At 39.7% G+C, this 16,369-nt stretch overlaps 1 long non-coding RNA gene across 1 annotated transcript in view; it reads left to right on the top strand.

Moving 5' to 3' along the window:
• The first annotated feature begins 3,905 nt into the window (after window positions 1–3,905).
• Window positions 3,906–16,369, top strand: part of LOC126305480 (uncharacterized) — a 113,215-nt gene continuing 100,751 nt past the window's right edge. The window contains exons 1-2 of the long non-coding RNA XR_007553525.1: window positions 3,906–4,018; window positions 13,251–13,399. This is a non-coding gene — a long non-coding RNA (uncharacterized LOC126305480). The remainder of the gene's footprint in view (window positions 4,019–13,250; window positions 13,400–16,369) is intronic.

The raw sequence follows: 16,369 nt of genomic DNA, 5'->3' as shown, positions 1-16,369 counted from the left end.
AAGCTCCTTGCAACACCCTGGCCTCTGGCTTGGCTGACATGGACACCTCGGGTGTCCCTTCCTCCCCGACAATGGCAGTTGACAAGCCTGGGTCTTCTCCCATCTGCCGAACACCGCAGCACAGACAGGGGCATTTTCACCCCAATGCAGGGGGGGAGAAGGATCTGGTACCAAGCTCCATGAGTTTCAAATCCACAGGAGACCGCATGGAACTTGATGACCACTAGAGGTCTCTGGAGCAATCACCCCGAATGCTGTGGCTGCACGTGCTACTGACCCTGAGTCTAATGTGGGGGCGCCACTGTGGAGCATGTGGCCCAGTGGACAATAGCAAAATACCCTGCCTCTCACTCAGTGAGGCAGCCTGGTGCTTGCATTGAGTCAGTAGACATCTCGCTTACAGACATCGTGTTCACATTGTGTGTGCTTGCTTCCCGTTTACGAGGGGGCATAGTTTGATTTCGTGAGGTTATCTCTTATGACCCTGTTGCTTAATACTTTGTTGTTGATCTTGGTACCTTGCTTGGTTGTCTGTCATCTTGACTGTCCTTCCATTCCATTCTTGTTTGTTCACAGCTGCTCCAGTCGATACCACCACATTTTGGTTAGCGGTAATCCGTGGCATTCCTGTAGAGGTTACAACAGGTGGCAATGTTTATTTTCACATCCACTGGGTGTTTGGTGTAAGGGAACTATCACATCCAGCATACTGACTACTGGAGAGACTGGGAAATTCTTCTTTCTTCTTGTATGTTCTCATTTACCTACATTCTTATCAGTTATATTCATCAATTTCACAGTAGAATAATTTATTTGTTCTTTGAAATGTTGTAAATTTTTTATCCTTTACAGCTGGGTAATGTTGTTGTTTGGCTACAATGTTTATTCTCACTTCAACAGGTTTTCAGTGGAAATGAAACACCACATGTACCATACTAACAGATTTTTTAAAATTGATAAATCGGCTTTGTTTAGGTATGTCCTTACTTTGTATTGTATTTTTGATAGTCATATCCCTATGTTCACGAAGAACAATCTATTTGCAATACAAAACATAGTAAATGGTTCTTTCCTCACAGCAGGGAGATTTCATTGCATGGGTGCAATGTTTATTTTCTCATCGACTGTGTTTTGGTGAAGGGAACCACCACATCCACCATACTGACTACTGGAGATAATTGGAAAATCTTCTTTCTTCTGGTATGTTCTTCTTTTGCTTTGCATTCTTATCAGTTACATTCTTCCAGTCCACAGTGGAAAAATGTATTTGATTTGTGAAATGTTCAAATTTTTTTACTTTACAGCTGGGTGATGTGGTTGTGTGGCTAAGTTGATTATTATCCCTTGAATGGGTTTTGTGGTGGAAATGACATACCAGATTCACCTTACTAACTAACAGATTATCAGAGTTTGATAAACAAGCTCTGATGAATTATTCTCTGGTTATCAACTGAGTGGTGGTGTCATCTTGTCACAACGTTTCAGGGAGTACCGTGTGGGTATTAGTGGGGGCAGGGGCTGCGGCCCTGCCCAGTATCTAGACCAGGTGGCTATCCAATCTGTCTGCGGATGCCACTGCCTTCAGATCAGAGTGTTCCTGATGTATTATGTCAATTGTGGAATTCCAAGCTGCACTGAGCTGAAAACCGCTACTGCTGTTTACTAAATTGTTGTGCAGACATATCTCCACTGCCTCTTTGAAGATCGAGCCCCAGAAACTGTTGATGCTGCACAGCTTCTTCGAAGATGTGTCCCTTGATAATGCTATGTTTTGCTACCGCAGACTTGTTTGTCTGTCCTTGTCATACGTTTCTGATGTATCATTGTATCTACCTGATTGTCCCTTGATAATGCTATGTTTTGCTACCTCAGACTTGTTTGTCTGTCCTAGTCATACGTTTCTGATGTATCATTGTATCTACCTGATATATTCCATCCCACATTCGCACTCAATACTGTAAATGTGCAGTGTCTGCAACCCCAGCTGGTCTTTGGTTGAGCCAAGAATATCTTTGACTTTTTTGGTGCACAAAAGATGGTCGTTATTTTGTTTCTTTAATATTTTTATGATCTTGGCTGTTGGCAGTCCAGCACATGGCAGAAACGCCACACGTTTTGCTTATCTTCTTCTTGTTTCTCCTTGTCTGCATGCAAGGCGTATCTTATTTGTGTCACAGTGTAGCTCTTAAAGAAGGTTTCCCGCATATGTGCTAACTCACATGGCAAACTCTCGCTGTCACAGATTGACCAGGTTCTTTGTACTAAGGTGTTCATTACTGTGTTACATTTTGCTGGATGGTGGCAACTCCAAGCATTGAGATATAAGTCCGTGTGCATCATCTTGCTGTAGACCAAATGTCCCAATGTACTGTCTGGATTTTTCCTGGTCAAAATATCCAAGAAGGGAAGGCAGCCATTCTCTTCTACCTCCATGCTAAATTTGATGCTATCATGTACATCGTTGAGATGGTGTAGGAACTCCTATAGTTTTTTCATACCATGGGGCCACACTACAAAAGTGTCATCTATGTATCTGTAGAACACCTTTGGTTTATGGCAGATAGTGTTCAATGCCACATTTTCAAAGGGCTCCATGCACAAGTTGGCATACCTGGGGCCAGAGGGGAACCCATGGTAACACCATCTGTTTGTTGATTTCCCACCACATTTGAAGTACATTGTGGTTAACACAAGACAAAAGAGTCTGAGTGTGTCCTCATCGAAGTGATCTTCAAGCAGAGCCTCGGAATCATCCAGAGGCACACAGGTGAAAACAGAAGTGACATCAAAGCCAGCTATTAGATCCTTCTCGTCCAGATGTAACCCTTGGAGTACCTTAACAAATTTGGTCGAGTTCTTGACATGGGGAGGGCAATGACCCACGAGTGGTTTTAACAGGTGTGCTAGGTGCTTGGCTACACCATACATCAGAGAATTTATGGTGTTCAATATAGGATGTAGTGGGACATTCTCCTTAAGGTACTTTGGGAGCGCATACTGTTTTGGTGGAACCGGTGCCCGAGGGTAAAGCTTCCTGATGGTGTTACTGTCAAGTCTTGAGCTATTGAGAAGATTGATGGTCTTGCCTGTAACAGAAGCAATTGTGTCTTTCCCCACTTCTTTGTATGCTGGACCTTTCACTAAGATGTAGATCTTCTACCAGTAATCTTCCGACTTCAGTAGGACTGTCGCATTGCTTTTGTCTGCTGCTAAGACCGCTAGACCCCTGTGATCGTGAAGGTTCATCAGTGCCTTGTGCTCTTCTGCTTAAATGTTGTTCGCAGGCATTCTTGCTTTCTTGAGTACCCTGCTGGTCTCCCTCCTCACTTCCTCGGATGATCTCAGCGGGAGTCCAGGTGTGGCTTGCTCGACATATAGATATGCAGAACAAAGCATCCCAACACTTCACCAGAAAATGATGGGTATGAAACTCATTGAAACATTGCGACAAGACTACGCCACCACTCTGCTGATAACGCAAGAAGAATGCGTCAGTGGAATACGCCAAGAAAGACTGTGCTTTGTTTAAGAATGTCCTTCCTTTGCATTATATTTTACATATTCATATCCCAATATTCACTAAGAAGAAAATATTTCTCTCCTCTAAGCAGGGAAATTACATTGTATGTCTGCAATTTTTTTCCGTCAACTGTGTTTTTGGTGGAAGGGAACCACCAAATCCTATGGGAGTAACTAGGAAAATCTTCTTTCTTTTGGTATATCTTTATAATGAGACACCGCATGTACAATATTAACCAACAGATATTCCAAACTTCTAAATCTTATTAATTATGTATGTCCTTCTAGTGCTTTATATTGTTAGATGTTGTATCGGTATGTTTACAAAGAAAAATTTATTTGCTTGACATGATGGAGTAAATCTATCTCTCCTCACAGAAGCGAGATTACATTGCATGGTTGCAATGTTTATTATACCATAGAATGGGATTTTGGTGTAAGGGAACCACCACATCCAGCATACTGAACATGGGAGATACTGGGAAAGTCTTCTTTTTTGGTATGTCCTTCTTTTGAATTATAATCATATCAGTTATATTCATCAAGTTCACAGTGGAATAATTTATTTGAATTGTGAAATGTGGGAAGGTTTTGTTATTTACAGCAGAGTTATCATGTTGTGTGGCAAGAAAGTTTATTCTCCATTCAATGTGTTTTCGGTTCAAATAAGACATAATGTGCACCTTACCAACTAACAGATTCTCGGATCTTAATAAATACATTTTTAGGAATGTCCTTCATTTACTTTAAATATTTAAAAATCAAATCTCAGTGACCACTATGAACAATCAATGTACATTACAATATGTAGCAAATCTTTATTTCTCCCAGCATGGAGATTCCATTGTACGAGTCCAATGTTTATTTTCCCATTGACTGGATACCTTGTGGAATGGAACAGCCACATGCATCATACTGACTATGGGACAAACTAGAAATCCTTGTTTTGTTTAGTATGCCCTTCTTTTAAATTTTATTCTTATCAGATATATTTCTCATGTTCTCAGTTAAATAATTTATTCTAATTGCAAAATGTAGTAAAGATTTTGTTCTTTACAGCAGGGTGATGTGGTTGTGATGCTACAAAGATTATTCTCCATTCAATGTGTTTTTGGTGCAAATGATACAAAACCTGCATCTTACCAACTTACAGATCTTTGGATCTTAATAAATATATTTTTTTTAGATATGTCTTTCATTTACTTTATATATTTAAAAATCATGTCAGAATGGTCAATGTACATTACAAAATGTTGTATATCTAAAAAATGTTGTATGTCTAACTTTCCTCACAACAGGGAGACTCCACTGTACTGGTATGTTTATTTTCCCATCGTCTACAGTCTGGTGGAAGGGAACCAAAATATGCACCATACTGACTATGGGAGATACTAGAAAGCCTTCTTTCTTTTGGTATGCCCTTCTATTAAATTTTATTCTTGTGCTTGTTTTGCTACAAATATTGTTCTCCATTCAATAATGTTTTATGCAAGTGAGACATGGTGTGCACCTTACCATCTTACAGACCTCCGGATCTTAATAAATATACATGTTAGGTATGCCATTCATTTACTTTATATATTTATAAATTATATCACAAAGGTCATTAAGGACAATCAATGTATATTACAATATGTAGTAAATCCTTATTTCCTCACAGTAGGGACATTCCATTCTACGGGTGCAATGTTCATTTTCCCATCGACTTGCAACCTGGTGGAAGGGAAACACCACAACCAGCATAATGGGTGTGGGAGATACTAGCTACCCTTCATTCTTTTGGTATAGCCTTCTTTAAAATTTAATTCTTTTCTAATATATCTCTCAAATTCAGTTTACTAGTGTTTTTGAATTACCAATTGTAGTAAAGTTTTTTTTCTTTTCTTTACGGCAATGTGATGTGGTTGTGTTGCTACAAAGATTATTCTCCATTCAATATGCGTTTAGTACAATTGAGACATAACATGCTCCTTACAAAGTTACAGGTATTCTGATCTTAATAAATATGCTTTTTTAGATGTTCTTCATTTACTTTACATATTTGTTATGCATATAAAAGGATCACTAAAAAGGATTAATGTACACTACAATATGTAGTAAATCTTGATTTTGTCACAGCAGGGAGCTTCCATTGTACAGGTGCAATGTTTATTTTCTGCTCTGCTGTGAATCTGGTAGAAGGGAACCACCACAACCAGCATAATGAGTGTGGGAGACACTAGCTAGCCTTCTTTCTTTTGGTATGTCCTTTTTTTAAATTTTATTATTTTCAGATATATTTCTTAAGTTCACAGTTTACTAGTTTATTGTAATTGCAAAATGTAGTAAGTTTTGTTCTAAGCAGCAGGCTGATGTAGCTGTGCGGCTACAGAGATTACTCTCCATTCAATGTATTTTTGGTGAAAGTGAGACACTAGAATGCCTTCTTTCTTTTGGTATGGCATTCTTTTAAATTTTATTCTAATTGGATATATATACGTCTCAAGTTCACATTTGAATAATTTATTCATTACAGCGGAGTGATGTGGTTGTGTTGCTATGAAGACTATTTTCCATTCAATTTGTTTTTGGTGCAAATGAGTCACAATGTTCACCTTAGCAACTAACAGATTGTTTGATCTTAATAAATATACTTTTTTAAGTTGTTGTATTGTTGTTGTTTTTGTTGTGGTCTTCAGTCCTGAGACTGGTTTGATGCAGCTCTCCATGCTACAATATCCTGTGCAAGCTTCTTCACCTCCCAGTACCTACTGCAACCTACATCGTTCTGAATCTGCTTAGTGTATTCATCTCTTGGTCTCCCTCTACGATTTTTACCCTCCACGCTGCCCCCCAATACTAAATTTGTGATCCCTTGATGCCTCAGGACATGTCCTACCAACTGGTCCCTTCTTCTTGTCAAGTTGTGCCACAAACTCCTCTTCTCCCCAATTCTATTCAATACCTCCACATTAGTAATGTGATCTACCCATCTAATCTTCAGCATTCTTCTGTAGCACCACATTTTGAAAGCTTCTATTCTCTTCTTGTCCAAACTATTTATCGTCCATGTTTCACTTCCATACATGGCTACACTCCATACAAATGCTTTCAAGAACAACTTCCTGACACTAAAATCTATACTCGATATTAACAAATTTCTCTTCTTCAGAAGTGCTTTACTTGCCATTGCCAGTCTACACTTTATATCCTCTCTACTTCAACCATCATCAGTTATTTTGATCCCCAAATAGCAAAACTCCTTCACTACTTTAAGTGTCTCATTTCCTAATCTAATTCCCTCAGCATCACCTGACTTAATTCGACTACATTCCATTATCCTTGTTTTTCTTTTGTTGATGTTCATCTTATACCCTCCTTTCAAGACACTGTCCATTCTGTTCAACTCCTCTTCCAAATCCTTTGCTGTCTCTGACAGAATTACAATGTCATCAGCGAACCTCTATGTTTTTATTTCTTCTCCATGGATTTTAATGCCTACTCTGAACTTTTCTTTTGTTTCCTTTACTGCTTGCTCAAAATGCAGATTGAATAACGTCAGATAAAGGTTACCACCCTGCCTCACTCCCTTCTCAACCACTACTTCCCTTTCATGCCCCTCAACTGTTATAACTACCATATGCTTTCTGTACAAATTGTAAATAGCCTGTCACTCTCTTTTTTTTACCCTGCCACCTTTAAAATTTGAAAGAGAGTATGCCAGTCAACTTTGTTAAAAGCTTTCTCTATGTCCACACATGCTAGAAACATAGGTTAGCCTTTCCTTAATCTTTCTTCTAAGGTAAGTCGTAGGGTTAGTATTGCCTCACGTGTTCCAACATTTCTACGGAATCCAAACTGACCCCAAGGTCAGCTTCTACACATTTTTCCATTTGTCTGTAAAGAATTCGTGTTAGTAGTTTGAAGCTGTGACTTATTAAACTGATAGTTTAGTAATTTTCACATCTGTCAACATCTGCTTTCTTTGGGATTGGAACTATTATATTCTTCTTGAAGTCTGAGGGTATCTCACCTGTCTCATACTTCTTGCTCACCGGATGGTAGAGTTTTGACAGGACTGGCTCTCCTAAGGCTGTCAGTAGTTCCAATGGAATATTGTCTACTCTTGGGGCCTTGTTACGACTCAGGTCTTTCAGTGCTCTGTCAAACTCTTCACACAGTATCATATCTCCCATTTCATCTTCATCTTCATCCTCTTCCATTTCCATAATATTGTCCTCAAGTACATCGCCCTCTATATACTCCTTCCACCTTTCTGCTATCCCTTCTTTGCTTAAGACTGGGTTTCCATCTGAGCTCTTGATATTCATACAAGTGGCTCTCTTTTATCCAAAGGTGTCTTTAATTTTCCTGTAGGTAGTATCTATCTTACCCGTAGTGAGATAAGCCTCTACATCCTTACATTTTTCCTCTACCCATACTTTTTAGCCATTTTGCACTTCCTGTCGATCTCATTTTTGAGACGTTTGTATTCCTTTTTGCCTGTTTCATTTACTGCGTTATTATATTTTCTACTTTCATCAATTAAATTCAATGTTTCTTCTGTTACCCAAGGATTTCTACTAGCCCTCATCTTTTTTCCTACTTGATCCTCTGCTGCCTTCACTACTTCATCCCTCAGAGCTACACATTCTTCATCTACTGTATTTTTCCCCCATTCCTGTCAATTGTTCCCTTATGCTCTCCCTGAAACTTAAAACCCTTGGTTTAGTCAGTTTATCCAGGTCCCATCTCCTTAAATTCTCACCTTTTTGCAGTTTCTTCAGTTTTAATCTACAGTTCATAACTAATAGATTGTGGTCAGTGTCCACATCTGCCTCTAGAAATGTCTTACAATTTAAAACCTGGTTCCTAAATCTCTGTCTTACCATAATATAAGCTATCTGAAACATTATAGTATCTCCAGGATTCTTCCATGTATACAACCTTCTTTAATGATTCTTGAACCAAGTGTTAGGTATGATTAAGTTATGATCTGAGCAAAATTCAACCAGACGGCTCCCTCTTTCACTTCTCACCCCCAATCCACATTCACCCACTATGTTTCCTTCTCTTCCTTTTCCTGCTGTCGAATTCCAGTCACCCATGACTATTAAATTTTCATCCCTTCATTACCTAAATAATATCTTTAATCTCATTATACATTTCATCAATTTCTTCATCATCTGCAGAGTAAGTTGGCATATAAATTTGTACTACTGTTGTAGGCATGGTCTTTCATGTCTATCTTGGCCACAATAATGCGTTTACTATGCTGTTTGTAGTAGCTTACCTGCACTCCTATTTTTTTATTTATTAGTAAACCTACTCCTGCATTACCACTATTTCACTTTTTATTTACAACCCCATATTCACCTGACCATAAGTGTTGTTCCTCCTGCCACCGAACTTCACTAATTCCCACTATATCTAACTTTAACCTAGCCATTTCCCTCTTTAAATTTTCTAACCTATCTGCCCGATTAAGGGATCTGACATTCCATGCTCCGATCAGTAGAATGCCAGTTTTATTTCTCCTGATAATGGCGTCCTCTTGAGTAGTCCCCATTTAGAGACCCAAATATGGGACTATTTTAGCTCTGGAATATTTTACCCAGCAGGATGCCATCGTCATTTAACCATACAGTACAGCTGCACGTCCGCAGGAAAAATTATTGCTGTAGTTTCCCCTTGCTTTCTGCCGTTTGCAGTAGCAGAACAGCAAGGCCGTTTTGGTTAGTGTTACAAGGCCATATCAGTCAATCATCAAGACTGTTGCCACTGCAACTACTGAAAAGTCTGCTGCCCCTCTTGAGGAACCACACGTATGTCTGGCCTCTCAACATATACCCTTCCATTGTGGTTGCACCTACGGTATGGCGATCTGCATCACTGAGGCATTGAGGCATGCAAGCCTCCCCACTAACGTCTAGGTCCATGGTTCATGGGAGGGGGGGGGGGGGGTGACTAGTATGTCCTTCATTTACTCTATATATTTAAAAACCATATAAAAATGATTTACTAGGAACAATCAATGTACATTTCAATATGTAGTAAAGCTTTATTTCCTTACAGCAGGGAGATTCCATTGTACAGATGCAATGTTTATTTTCCCATCAACTGGAAATCTTAGATTAGATTAGTTTTTCAGTCTATAGATCCATGCTGAGGAGATCCTCATGGATGTGGAAAATGTCAATTATTTTTTTCATATTTTTATTTTATTTAAAGCTGTAATAACAATAATAATAGCATGAGTATATACAATACATCCTATTCTTAAGCTGATATAACAATGCTAATACATCTACATCTACATGACTACTCTGCAATTCACATTTAAGTGCTTGGCAGAGGGTTCATCGAACCACAATCATACTATCTCTCTACTATTCCACTCCCTAACAGCGAGGGGGAAAAACGAACACCTAAACCTTTCTGTTCGAGCTCTGATTTCTCTTATTTAATTCTGATGATTATTCCTACCTATGTACGTTGGGCTCAACAAAATATTTTCGCATTCGGAAGAGAAAGTTGGTGACTGAAATTTCGTAAAAAGGTCTCGCTGCGACGAAAAACGTCTATGCTGTAATGACTTCCATCCCAACTCGTGTATCATATCTGCCACACTCTCTCCCCTATAACGTGATAATACAAAACGAGCTGCCCTTTTTTGCACCCTTTCGATGTCCTCCGTGAATCCCACATGGTAAGAATCCCACACCGCGCAGCAATATTCTAACAGAGGACGAACGAGTGTAGTGTAAGCTGTCTCTTTAGTGGACTTGTTGCATCTTCTCAGTGTCCTGCCAATGAAACGCAACCTTTGGCTCGCCTTCCCGACAATATTATCTATGTGATTCTTCCAACTGAAGTTGTTCGTAATTTTAACACCCAGGTACTTAGTTGGATTGACAGCCTTGAGAATTGTACTATTTATCGAGTAATCGAATTCCAACGGATTTCTTTTGGAACTCATGTGCATCATCTCACACTTTTCCTTATTTAGCGTCAACTGCCACCTGACACACCATACAGCAATATTTTCTAAATCGCTTTGCAACTGATACTGGTATTCGGATGACCTTACTAGACGGTAAATTACAGCATCATTTGAAAACAATCTAAGAGAACTGCTCAGATTGTCACCCATGTCATTTATATAGATCAGGAACAGCAGAGGTCCCAGGACGCTTCCCTGGGGAACACCTGATATCACTTCAGTTTTACTCGATGATTTGCAGTCTATTATTACGAAATGCGACCTTCCTGACAGGAAATCACGAATCCAGTCGCACAACTGAGACGATACCCCATAGCTCCGCAGCTTGATTAGAAGTCGCTTCTGAGGAACAGTGTCAAAAGCTTTCCGGAAATCTAGAAATACGGAATCAGCTTGAGATCCCTTGTCGATAGCGGCCATTACTTCGTGCGAATAAAGAGCTAGCTGCGTTGCACAAGAGCGATCTTTTCTGAAGCCATGCTGATTACGTGTCAATAGATCGTTCCCTTTGAGGTGATTCATAATGTTTGAATACAGTATATGCTCCAAAACCCTACTGCAAACCGACGTCAATGATATAGGTCTGTAGTTAAATGGATTACTCCTACTACCCTTCTTGAACATTGGTGCGACCTGTGCAATTTTCCAATCTGTAGGTACAGATCTATCGGTGAGCGAGCGGTTGTATATGAGTGCTAAGTAGGGAGCTATAGTATCAGCGTAATCTGAAAGGAAACTAATTGGTATACAATCTGGACCTGAAGACTTGCCCGTTTCAAGCGATTTGAGTTGATTCGCAACCCCTAAGGTATCTACTTCTAAGAAACTCATGCTAGCAGATGTTCGTGTTTCAAATTCTGGAATGTTCCATTCATCTTCCCTGGTGAAGGAATTTCGGAAAACTGCGGTCAATAACTCCGCTTTAGCGGCACAGTCGTCGGTAACAGTACCATCGGCACTGCACAGCGAAGGTATTGACTGCGTCTTGCCGCTTGTGTACTTTACATACGACCAGAATTTCTTCGGTTTTTCTACCAAATTTCGAGACAATGTTTCGTTGTGGAACCTATTAAAGGCATCTGGCATCGAAGTACGTGCCAAATTTCGAGCGTCTGTAAATTTTAGCCCATGTTCGGGATTTCGCGTTCTTCTGAACTTCGCATGCTTTTTCCGTTGCCTCTGCAACAGCGTTCGGACCTTTTTTGTGTACCACAGGGGATCCGTTCCATCTCTTACCAATTTATGAGGTATGAATATCTCAATTGCTGTTGGTACTATATCTTTGAATTTGAGCCACATCTCGTCTACATTCGCATAGTCAGTTCGGAAGGAATGGAAATTGTCTTTTAGGAAGGCTTCTAGTGACACTTTATCCGCTTTTTTAAATAAAATTATTTTGCGTTCATTTCTGATGGATTTGGAAGAAACTGTATTGAACCTAGCTACAACTACCTTGTGATCACTAATCCCTGTGTCAGTCATGATGCTCTCTATCAGCTCTGGATTGTTTGTAGCTAAGAGGTCAAGTGTGTTTTCGCAACCATTTACAATTCGCGTGGGTTCGTGGACTAACTGCTCGAAATAATTTTCGGAGAAAGCATTTAGGACAATCTCGGAAGACGTTTTCTGCCTACCACCAGTTTTTAACAAGTATTTTTGCCAACATACCGAGGGTAGGTTGAAGTCCCCACCAACTATAACCGTATGAGTGGGGTATTTATTTGTTACGAGACTCAAACTTTCTCTGAACTGTTCCGCAAGGAGCCAATTATTAACTTAAGTCGGCTGTTAAGTATAACCTCCACCCATACCAATTCGCATGGAGTATCTACTTCGACTTCACTGCAAGATAAACCACTACTGACAGACACAAACACTCCACCACCAATTCTGCCTAATCTATCTTTCCTGAACACCGTCTGAGACTTCGTAAAAATTTCTGAAGTACTTATTTCAGGCTTTAGCCAGCTTTCTGTACCTATAACGATATCAGCTTCTGTGTTTTCTATTATCCCTTGAAGCTCAGGGACTTTCCAGCGCAACTACAACAATTTACAACTATAATTCCGACTGTTCCTTGATCCAAGCACGTGCTGTAATTGCCAAGCACCCTTTGACATTGCAGCCCACCCCGTACTTTCCCGAGGCCTTCTAAGCTAAAAAACCGCCCAGTCCACGCCACACAGCCTCCGCTACCCACGTAGCCGCCAGCTGAGTGTAGTGAACTCCTGACCTATTCAGCGGAACCCGAAACCCCACCACCCTATGGCGCAAGTCAAGGAATCTGCAGACAACACGGTCGCAAAACCGTCTGAGCCTCTGATTCAGACCCTCCACCCGGCTCTGCACCAAAGGTCCGCAGTCGGTTCTGTCAACGATGCTGCAGATGGTGAGCTCTGCCTTCATCTCGTAAGCAAGACCGGCAGCCTTCACCAAATCAGATAGCCGCTGGAATCCAGAGAGAATTTCCTCAGATCCAAAGCGACACACGTCATTAGTGCCGACATGTGCCATCACCTGCAGCTGGCTGCACCCTGTGCTCTTCATGGCATCCGGAAGGACCCTTTCCACATCAGAATGACTCCTCCCTGAATGCACACCGAGTGCACACTGGATTTCTTCCCCTCCTTAGCCGCCGTATCCCTAAGGGACCCCATTACGCGCCTAACATTGGAGCTCCCAACTACCAGTAAGCCCATCCTCTGCGATTGCTCGTACCTTGAAGGCTGAGAATGATCCTCTGAAACAGGGCAGGCAGCTGCATCTGACTCAGCCAGAGACAGTGCCTGAAACCGGTTTGTCAGACGCATCGGGGAGGCCTTCTGATCAGCCTCCGGGGACGTCTTTCGCTGCCTGCCACACCTTGGAACGACCTCCCAATCAACCACAACTAATAGTGTGAGTATATACGAAACATCATTTGTTTCTATTAAAAAATTTGTCAGTGGAATTGAAAGAGTAGGCCACTAGTAAGTCTTTCATGCTCGTTTAAAAACTGATTCTCATTTGTAACTAAATTTTTTATTTTTGCTGGCATATTATTGAAGATAAGTGTTTCTCAGTAGTTGACCCCCTTTTTGATCTAAAGTAATTGCTTTTAAGACTTTGTGCAGATCATTTTTGTTCTTGGTATTTTATGTATGAACTGAGCTGTTTGTTGGAAAAAGAGATATATTACTTAAGACAAATTTCATTAAGGAGTAAATAAACAGAGAGGCAGTAGTTAGTGTACCCAGTTCTCTGAAGAGGTATGTACAGGACGTCCATGAATTTACTCCACAAATAATACGTATTACATGCTTTTGTACTCTAAAAACTTTTGTTTGACTTGAAGCTCTTTCATTTTTATGTAACCTATGTCTGCTACCACTCGAATTACAACCACAGATTTATTGAGGTGTTACTGCAGTTCTGTGGTGTGCTTTTCGCAACTGAATTTATTATCAAGTTGTAATCTCAGGAATTTAAGACTGTCAACATCTTCTGTCTGCTCTTCTTCATACTTTATGCATTTACTGGGTGGAAACCTCTTACAGGTTCTGAATTGGATATAGTGAGTCTTTTCGAAGTTTAATGTTGGCTTTAAACCATTTATTATTATCCATGAAAATATCATTTACAGATCTTTCTAAAACTACACTCGACATACTATTTATTGCAGTACTTGTGTCATCTGGAAACAAAATGAACTCTGCTTCTGGCTGTGTAACTGATGAGAGATCATTAATGTGCACAGGAAAAAAGCAATGGCCCTAAGATGAATCCTTGTGGGATATCACATGTAATTTCTTCCCATTCTGATGACTGATGACTTAATTCACTAGTCCCTTGCACTGACACCCTTTGTTTCCTGTTACCAAGGTATGACTTGAACCATTTTGCAGCACTGCCGTGACACCATAGAATTCTAATTCATTTAAAAGGATGTTGTGGTTCACACAGTCAAATGCCTTTGACAAATCACAGAAAATACCTGCTGCTTATAATTTGTTATTTAATGAATTAAGTACATTTTCACTGTAGGTGTAAATAGCCATCTCGATATCAGAACCCTTCAGAAATCCAAAGTGTGTTCTTGCTTATATGTTATTTGTGGTCAGATGGTTGAGAAGCTGCCTATACATTACTTTTTCTAAAATTTTTGAGAATGCTGGCAAAAATGAAATCAGTCTGTAGTTTGATGTTATCTCTTTATCCCCACTTTTGAATAGAGGCTTAACATCTGCATATTTTAGCCAATCAGGAAATGTCCCAGTTATAATAGACTGGTTACACAAGTAACTTCGAATTGTACTAAGCTCACAAGACTTTGCCATAATTAACTTTGTTGATATGAATAGATTATAATTTCCTGCAGCTGCTTGGTAAATAGTCACTATTATATAGGATCTGTTATTGAACTCTACATCTGTTGCACATGCTTCTAGATGCTGCTCTAAACAGAATTTATTAATGTTAGTATTCTTGATTTTATGGTAGTTTTTAATGAATGTGGCAACTCCTCCTCCATTCATATCTACTCTGCAGATGTAGGAAGCTAGCATATATCCTGAAATCTGGTGGAAGGGAACCACCACTTGCAGCATACTGAATATGGGAGATACTAGAAAGCCTTCATCCTTTTCGTTTGCCCTTATTTTAAATTTTATTCTTATCAGATTATTGTTTCTCAAGTTCACAACTGAATAGTTTATTCGAATTGCGAAATGTAGGTAAAGTTTTTTTTTCTTTTTTTTTTCTTTTTTTTTTTTTAGAAAAAAAAAAAAAACGCAGGGTGATGTCGTTGTGTGGCTACAAAGGTTACTCTCTATTCAATGTGTTTTGGGTGCAAATGAGCCTCAACGTGCACCTACCAACTAACAGATCTTCAGATTGTAATAAATATACTTGTTTGAGTTACTACAAAAATTATTCTCCATTCAACGTGTTTTTGTGCAAATGTGCCACGAAGTTGTAATGTTCAAACAGGCAACAAAAGTATCGCCACTGCTAATGGCGAACTGCTGTTGCTTTGTAGTTGCATGTGTGAACTCTTAGTTTTCGGTGACGCCATTTAAGAAGCGCAACTTTTGTCACGCCACAAACAGTTGAACTTGGTTCTACTTTGTTGCACCATTTTGCCTTCTCCACAATCGAATAACGTCATTCCATTGCTACCTCGTGGCTGGATTCAAACCATTCTAGTGCGTATTCGTTCGTAGATAGTGCTTTTGTTTGGGAGTTTGCTATTAATATGCTGAAAAAGTGGTCAACAGCGACAATTATGAGATTCTTGGAAGTGTATCAAGAACGAGAATGCCTTTGGAACCACAAAAGCGAACCATACAAAGACAGAAATTTGAGAGATGCTGCTTTAATTGAAATAGTAAACAGTATGCGTGAATATGTACCTGGAATTGATGTAGCTACAACAAAATTAAAAATTCGAAATGCTTACATGAATGAACATAAAGAAGTACTGAAATCACTTAAGAGTGGTGCATCTACAGACGGTATTTATAAACCCAGCCTTGCTTGGTTTGAAGCTGCAGACCGGTTCTTATAACGTGTAGTCGAGACAAGAGAGATGAGAAACACTTTGGTAAGTAATATTTTATATTTATTATGTTTCCAAAACATCTTATTTAGTAATATGTACAGCCGTTTAATCAGCCGAGACAGGTGACGCCATTTTGTGAACTGCGCAATTACGAAGAATTTGTGGCGTCCTGTGTGAACGGTAGCTCAATGCGCCACTCCAGAATGACTTGACTTGTGGCGGTACTTTCGTTGCGTGTGTGAACCCGGCTTAATGAACGACTGAAACTATCGATACAATCCACAAGGTATATATGTGTTGCTGTGAATCGACATGAAAGAACAGTTATA

Source organism: Schistocerca gregaria, unplaced genomic scaffold (genome assembly GCF_023897955.1).
Source record: "Schistocerca gregaria isolate iqSchGreg1 unplaced genomic scaffold, iqSchGreg1.2 ptg000317l, whole genome shotgun sequence".
Classification (NCBI taxonomy): domain Eukaryota; kingdom Metazoa; phylum Arthropoda; class Insecta; order Orthoptera; family Acrididae; genus Schistocerca; species Schistocerca gregaria.
This window is presented reverse-complemented; position numbering and strand designations above follow the sequence as displayed.